The sequence below is a fragment of the Salminus brasiliensis genome, chromosome 6, assembly GCF_030463535.1.
Source record: "Salminus brasiliensis chromosome 6, fSalBra1.hap2, whole genome shotgun sequence".
NCBI classification, from domain to species: Eukaryota; Metazoa; Chordata; class Actinopteri; order Characiformes; family Bryconidae; genus Salminus; species Salminus brasiliensis.
Genome location: NC_132883.1, coordinates 10,934,798 through 10,942,614, shown reverse-complemented (window position 1 = coordinate 10,942,614; position 7,817 = coordinate 10,934,798).

The window sequence follows — 7,817 nt, the reverse complement described above, 5'->3', positions numbered from 1 at the left end:
ATAGATGCTCATTTTATTTACCTGTACCAATCTGTGAAACTGTGAAAGCACTGGACAGGTCTGTGGGTTTAGGGGTCAGAGGAGTGGACAGTGGAGCAGCAGTGGGCTTTGGAGTAGCTGTAAAAAATCAACATGAAACCAGCAACACTCATGAAGGCAAGGCAAGGCAACAGCATTATTTGACTGGATTCAGGAGTGATCTATGATGCACAGCGTAATACAATTTAATTTCAGGTGTTGTAATCCAGTGTAAAACATCTGTTAATCTATATTATATCTATATATAATATCTATATATATTATATTCAGATTAAGAACAAAATGTTTCTGACATGCCAGTTCTGATGTTTAGGTGTAGGAAGTTTAATTAATGCTTACCTTTCCTGACGATGACCTCTACGTCAGTGAGGATGTCTTTTCCCCATTTATTCACTCCACAGTAATAAACTCCAGAGTCTTTCAATCTGAGGTTTCTAATGGTGACAGAAATGCTCCTTGCAGACACAGTGTTTACTATAGAGTATCTGTCATTAAAGACGACTTCTCCATCCTTCTGTGCCCCAATTAAAACATCAGAATGACCACATGGATCACGACAAAAATATTTGGACATATAATGGTATGTATCTGGATAGCTGCAGTATATTTCCACGCAGCCTCCTTCTGTTCCAAAAAACACTTTTCTAGGTTTCTTCTCCATGGCTGAACACATCAGAACTGGTAAAACAAAATAAATAAAAAGATACATTAAAACTTTTGTAAAATTTGTAAAAAGCTGTTGAAAATGAACAATGTTGGAAACAGGGTTTGTTCTAAATGCAGTAGAGGAGGGTATTCCAAGACTTGATAGGTTTAAAGCTATATTCATATTCAAGACCAGTTTTTTGTTTTATGTATGAGAGATTCTTCTTTTTATATACTAACATTTTTCTGCTCGTGTCACATTTCATATTTCATCTAGGCAAAGAGAAAATAATAGCTATGTCAAAGAAATAATGATATTTAAACAATCTGTTACTTAATCTGTTTCTTGTAACTTTTTAAATTTTGCAACTGGATCAACAGATTTATTAACTTACCTTGAAACAGTGTCAGAATCAGAAGGGCTACTTTCCCTCTACTCATCATAACCTTTCAAAATTGCTTCAGATTGAGTAAAGCCTAGAACTCAAGACACTATGAACTACATAACTTGTGTGTAGTGTCATGTATAAGCAGAGAGCTGCATGATATGTGACGTGAACACCACTGCATGCAGGCAGGAAACAATAGCTGAAGGCCAATGTTCTGATGCACAGAACCCAAAAGCTAAACCATACTGCTCAGGCAGACCACCACCTCAATTACAGGACATAAATAACGTTTATTTAACAAGTATTTGATATAAGCTATACGATTTTCCTCCTGGTGGCTTGCAATCAACCCTACTGCCCTCTTTATGTAAACCATTATTTTCATGATATTGACTATTTAGTGTCCTAAATATCTTAGTAATACATTGTAAAATGAAATACCTCTTTTTAGATATGACGACCCCTAATTCCACACAGGCATAAAACACCACATGAAATTCTAGGCCAAGTCACCTTAGACAAATGAAAAATGTTATAGTTATTTTTTAAAGGTGTCTATTTTCAAAGATTAGTACATTTAATAAACGTAAACAACGTTACTTAATATACATAATTCTTACTAATAATACTAATACACAATATAATACTACCACAAAGTTGAACAAGGAATGCATATAGTCTAAAGCATTTGCCCCTCTGAGAACTAGAACTTTGCATTGATGAGTAGAGAGACCCCTTGTTTCAGAGACATGTCTTTCATATTGGAAAGCACTGCTATTTCAGTCATGGGAATTTACTGTTGTACATCACATAGTTCAGTCACTGAAATACACTAAAGAACATTCTGATAAGGCAGGAATATCTTTGTGGTGACAGTCTGACGTGCAAGGGGAAAACATGCCCAGCAGCCGGCAGCCGGCAGACGCTTTGGCTTCTTGTATTCAGTGTACTTTCCATTTGCAGGGTTTGTGCAAATGTTTGCAGCACAAAAGCTGCAAGAGGAGATCACAAAGCAAATCAAAATGCCACACCGGAAATACTGGGTAGGGGCACACTCACCCAAACGTTAGGGGCAGCTTCAGAAACACTGTAAATGTGGCATTAGCATACAGAAGCTTCTCAAGCCACTTCTAACTTCTAGTGCTCTGAAGGACTAGGAAACATTTTCATTGAAGGAAAGAAAACTGAATCCTCACCTGACATCCAATCAACTTTCCAAGGCATAAAAGGCCCAAGTCATAGAAAACTGGGTTTTTTTTGTTTTTTGTTTTTTGTTTTTTTTTTACAGTGAAGCAGTGAAGTCATTGCTAAATTTCTAAAACTTGTGTAAATCCATAGTCCATGTTGTGCATTTACAGAAAAATAAGATGTAAAATTAATGTACATATCACTCTCAAAGAGAGGGGGGTAAGTAATTAATTCACATAACTCCACCAAAAACATTCCTCAAAAGTCTAGTTCTGGGGTTCCGAGTGGTCCAGTGGGACATGCTGCTTGCCATCAGTAGCCAGAGTCAGAGAGAGCACAATTGGCTTTGCTCTCTCAGAGGTGGGTTGATGGCTCTGCATTGATTATTATAGGAGAATATTACAAGCAGTGTTGACTATGTGTTACATGTGTTACTGGGGTACTATGTGGTACAGGCCAGTGTTTCCAGCACACAAAACTGGACATAGTGACTTAAGAGCTACATAAAAGTGTATGTTTACTAGAATGAAGCTCATCATTACAGGCATATAGTTTCACAAGGACAAGGAATATGACAGTAAAATCAAGGCTAGATCGTCTCTGAACTGCCCCACTGAGAACCTCCTCTTCTTTTGACAAGTAAAATAAAATAAAAAAATTGATCTGGAATAACACAACAACTTAATGTATATTTACTATTAATCTCATCAATCCATTTTTTTTATATTACATTTCTTTTTACTTTATACACACTACCAGATTATTATTTTAGATGTGTCCTTTTTTCAACCTCACCCTTTTATTTGCCCCAAGTCAAAAAATAACATGCTGACCTTTCTGACCATTTCTCTAACAGACACCATTGTTTTGAATGCCCCATATTGAAAACCACGGTGACCGTTCTCAGGTATACTATGTTGGTATACAAATGATGGTTGTCATATTGTGTACATTTGCTTAATACCAGTATTGATATTTGTCAAATACTGTGATCATAAAGCTGTGATATTTTCTGAGACAGTTATCATACTGTAAAAATCCTAGTGTAGCATCACAAAGTTCAGCCACCCTATAACAAATCCCTCTAAAAAGATGTAAATGTGCTCCTCTGTGTTAGCAGTCTGATATGCAATTCTAGGAGAAAATCTAGGGGGGGATCTCTTTCTTGGGCTTGCTAACTTGTTGGGCCTCCCTAAATTTACATGTATTGTGTTTATTGAAACCGAAATCATGGTAAAACAATTAGTCACCACGCCAGAAATGTCCAGTTTCCCCATTACACTACGAGGAGTAAAGGCTAGCATGTGCTTACTCAGAGTCATATGAAGCAATGTCACTGGAGAGGTCACCATGCATTCAGAACATTAACTGACATTACTACAATGTCAGCTAAGTTGGAGGGAGGGAGGCCCATTTATGCTGTCTTGGACTCCTGGCCTCTGTGACACTGTAGTAGACCAAATGTGTGATCTCCCAATGATAGAGACCTACAAACAACTGACATCCTGAGAGAGAGAGAGAGAGAGAGAGAGAGAGAGAGAAAGAGAGCGAGAGAGAGAGAGAGAGAGAGAGAGAGAGAGAGAGAGAGAGAGAGAGAGAGCGTGAGAGAGTAATTTGAATAGAACACAAAGACAAAAAGGCAGAGGAGGTAAAGGAGGGGAAAGCGCAACAGGAAGGAAGGGTGACGCAGAAAGAGAGTGAAAGGTGTAACCTGAAGTTGACCAAGGAGAGAGAAACTGTTATAAAGGACCTGCTTAACAATAAGGTATGTGTCCACAAGCCAAAGGACCCACTGCTGGTTATTTGTGAGGAACTGTTTTCTCTCAATAGAGGGTATGCATTGACATCACATTCCCACTGGAACTGGAAAGGGGCGAAAACATTCTGGGAAAACGAAAATGAAAAAAAGCAATTATCAGCTCAGGTTAAAGGCAGTTGGACTCAATAGTGACCAAAGAACCAATGGCCTGTAGACATTGATGTGTACGTCCAACAAACTGAGGCTCAAAATACACCTGTTTATGGGATAAAACTTCTCACGGTCGAGTGAATGGTCTTAGGAGTGTTTTGGACTGTTTTTAGGTACATTTAGTGAACTTGTTTATCCAGGTTTGTTCGCTTGGATTTTCACACACAGGTGGTCTCAAATCTGTCAAAAAAAGAAACCAGATATGTGGAAAACAAACTTGATGGATTATGAGTGTCAACAACAGAGAATCCCACCAATATTTTCAGAGTTTTATGCAAAATATGCAGAAAAACCCAGTGACACAGCTCGGCCGGATGCACTTGTAGCAGTGGCACACACACTACCATGCCATTACCATGTCTGTGTCACTGAATGGTACACCATCAAAATAACATCTGGTCACTGTGGCTACGCAGTGTTGAATGGTCTCCTGTAGAGAACCACAAGAGACACAAGAACACAGCATAGCAATGCACCAAACCCCTCTGTAAACAGGAAGCTCTACAAGCTGAACAAAAAAAGTTGTAATCACTGAAAATTCAAACAATATTTCACAGAAACACCTTTGAATGTGTGGGACTCACTCTGGGAATGCTTATTACTCTTTCTAGGGGGCAGAATGCCCCCCAATGCTGATAGCATCAGTTGATGAAGGGTGATAGCTGGTGGGTGGATATTGCAAATGTATACATTTGGGGTGAAAACTGGGACAGTAAGTACGTGAATTTGCCTAAATGTTGTTTAACAAACCTATTTACAACCCTGTTATTGTGGCTCAGAATGAAACACTGATTTTCTCTCATGGATAGAGCATACTAAGCTCTGCTTCTTATTGGCTGGTTTAGGGCACTGCAACAGCCTCAGAGAAGCAACATATTATAGCATAAAAACACTGTAATTATTCCAGTCTTACTGACATGTGTTTAGCTACAGTTTGGTAGTCAGCTGAGATTTTAGGGAAGCAGACAATGGAGATAAGAGATGGTAAAAGCTAGTATCCTATAGCATGAGTGTTAAGCCGGTAGTGGATCAATGTTTGCTCCCCCTGGCTTTCACTTTGATGCTTACAGAGTTTGAGCTCTCCTTCTCCTTGGCTGATAGTGTTGTAGTACTAGAGTCTCCAGACCATAAACGAGTGGTCTCGGTCTCGTCTCAACCATAAGCTGACTTTCAGAGAGATCTGGTCCATCTTGGCACCCAAACAGACTGGTGTTGGTCGTTAATATGCATGAGCTCATTTACAGGTCAATTTTATTGACTTTTTCTGAGATACTGTGGTGGCGGAAAGACAGCAACGAGCTGTGAAACACTACTGGAACTATATGAACAGGACCTAAATACTGTGCTGCTCATTGCAGAAGGTGTAGCTCTGATACTGCAGAATAGGGCTGCACACGCTATTTTGTTGTTCTGCAATGTTTAAAATTACATGAATTCACCAGATTTGTTGTGATATTATTAATGCATTCTGTGTATGGATGATTGGAATAAAATCTGCCTCTGGGAGAGATATCATGAAATATGAGTATGAAAAACAGTGTGAAGTTTCCTTTTGCATCAAGCAAGTTGGAGCATGATGTGTATGATTTAATTTGTCTTATGTGACATTGAGAAGCCTTATTGCCGAGGTTTATGAATCTGGCCCTATGTGTTTTTATGTGACTTTGACAACAGACAACTAGCATAATCTTACCCTGGAAAACTGAAAAAGAGGTCAGTCAACTTTCAGGTTGTGCTGAATATAATGTATGATTACCAAACATTAAATATTAATTTATTTTGAAACTAGTCAAGTGTTGATGTTAACGACAGAGATCAAAACCACATTCAGAGATTTCAGTTTGGATCTTTAGAAGTAGGTAAACATGTTCACACTTACGTGTCCTGGTGAAGACAGCTAGTTCAGTGAGGCTGTCTTTTCCCCATTTATCCACTCCACAGTAATTTACCCCAGAGTCTTCTAATAATCTAATTTCTGATGGTGACAGAAATGCTCCTTGTAGACACTGTGTTCAGTATAAAGGATCTGCCTTTAGAAATGACTTCATTAATCTTCCTCAATCTGTGTTTCAATTAAAACATTAGAATGACTACATGGATCACAGCAAAAGTACTTGGACACATATTGGTATGTATCTGGATAGCTGCAGCTGATTTCCACACTTCCTGCTTCTGTTCCAACAAACACAGTTCCAGCTTTTGTTTTCAACTTACATCAATACTAAAAAAAAAATAATACAGATTCATTACAAACCGCAACACAGAGATAAGTGTTGTTAACAGAAATAATGCACAGTCTCAGAAACCTTTTTATTATTTATATATATATATATTTTATTAATTTTACTTATTCTTTCAACTTATAGCATTGGCAAGTTTGCAAGAGTTTTTTTTTTTTTAATTGCCACCATTTACTGCAGGTCTTCCTTAATGTAGATCTTAATTTGGTCAAAGGAAAAATGTTGTATTGGTTAAAAGTATAATCTCTAACTCTGACACACTTCTGTGCTTATGTGTGGTCATAGTGGTATTTTCCGGTGTGTCTGTACCCTGTGATGGCAATGACCACTGATGCTGGGAGTCGTCTTCTTTTTTTTAATATTTTAATAATAATATTTTTATATTTTTATATTTAATATTTTTAATATTTGTTTTAATATGTAAACATTTTAGATGACATCAAGCCTGTACATTTAAATTGCTTTAAACTAGTGCAATATTGAATATAGAGAGTATGTATAATGTATGTAAAATGTATGTATAATGCATAATGCGTATGTAAGATAAGATAAGATAAGATAAGATAGATAAGATAAGATAGTCCTTTATTAGTCCCGCAGTGGGGAAATTCACAGTGTAACAGCAGAAAGGGATAGCAGGACACTCAGTTACAAAAATTTGGATAAATAATTTACACTATGTACACAATATAAATAAGAATTAAAAAAGCAATAAACAATATTATCTACAGCAAAAGACTCGCACATGGGGGTGGGATATTGCACATAGTATTCCCTGAACATGAACATGTGTGTGTAGTTAAGTGTGTGTGTATGTGGTCCGCTGGGAGCAGTGTTGGTTGTGTAGTCTGACGGCAGCAGGAAGGAAGGACCTTCCTGCTGCCGTCAGACTACACAACCAACACTGTGTATAGTATATATAGTATTTATATAAATAAATATTCAGTATTTCTATGGTGCAACAGATAACACCACTACCACACCATGTGGGAGACCAGGGTTCGATTCCGGGGCTGGGTATCTATTCTGTGCTACACCAATAAGAGTCCTTGGGCAAGACTCCTAACACTACACTGGCCCAACGCTGTAATATAAGTATCCTTGTAAGTCGCTCTGGATAAGAGCGTCAGCTAAATGCCAAGAATGTAAATGTACTTGAATAACTAAGCAGTTTATCAGAGCAGAGATCTCATGCGTTTCTCATTTGTGCCCAAAACACCTCACAGTTAAACTCTGGGTTGACAAAGCTGTAAAATGTGTTGAAATGAGCTAAACACACATCAGAAGGGAAATTACCGACTGATTTTACTTGGTAAGACTTGAGAAGGCAAAAAGCTAAACAGCTAC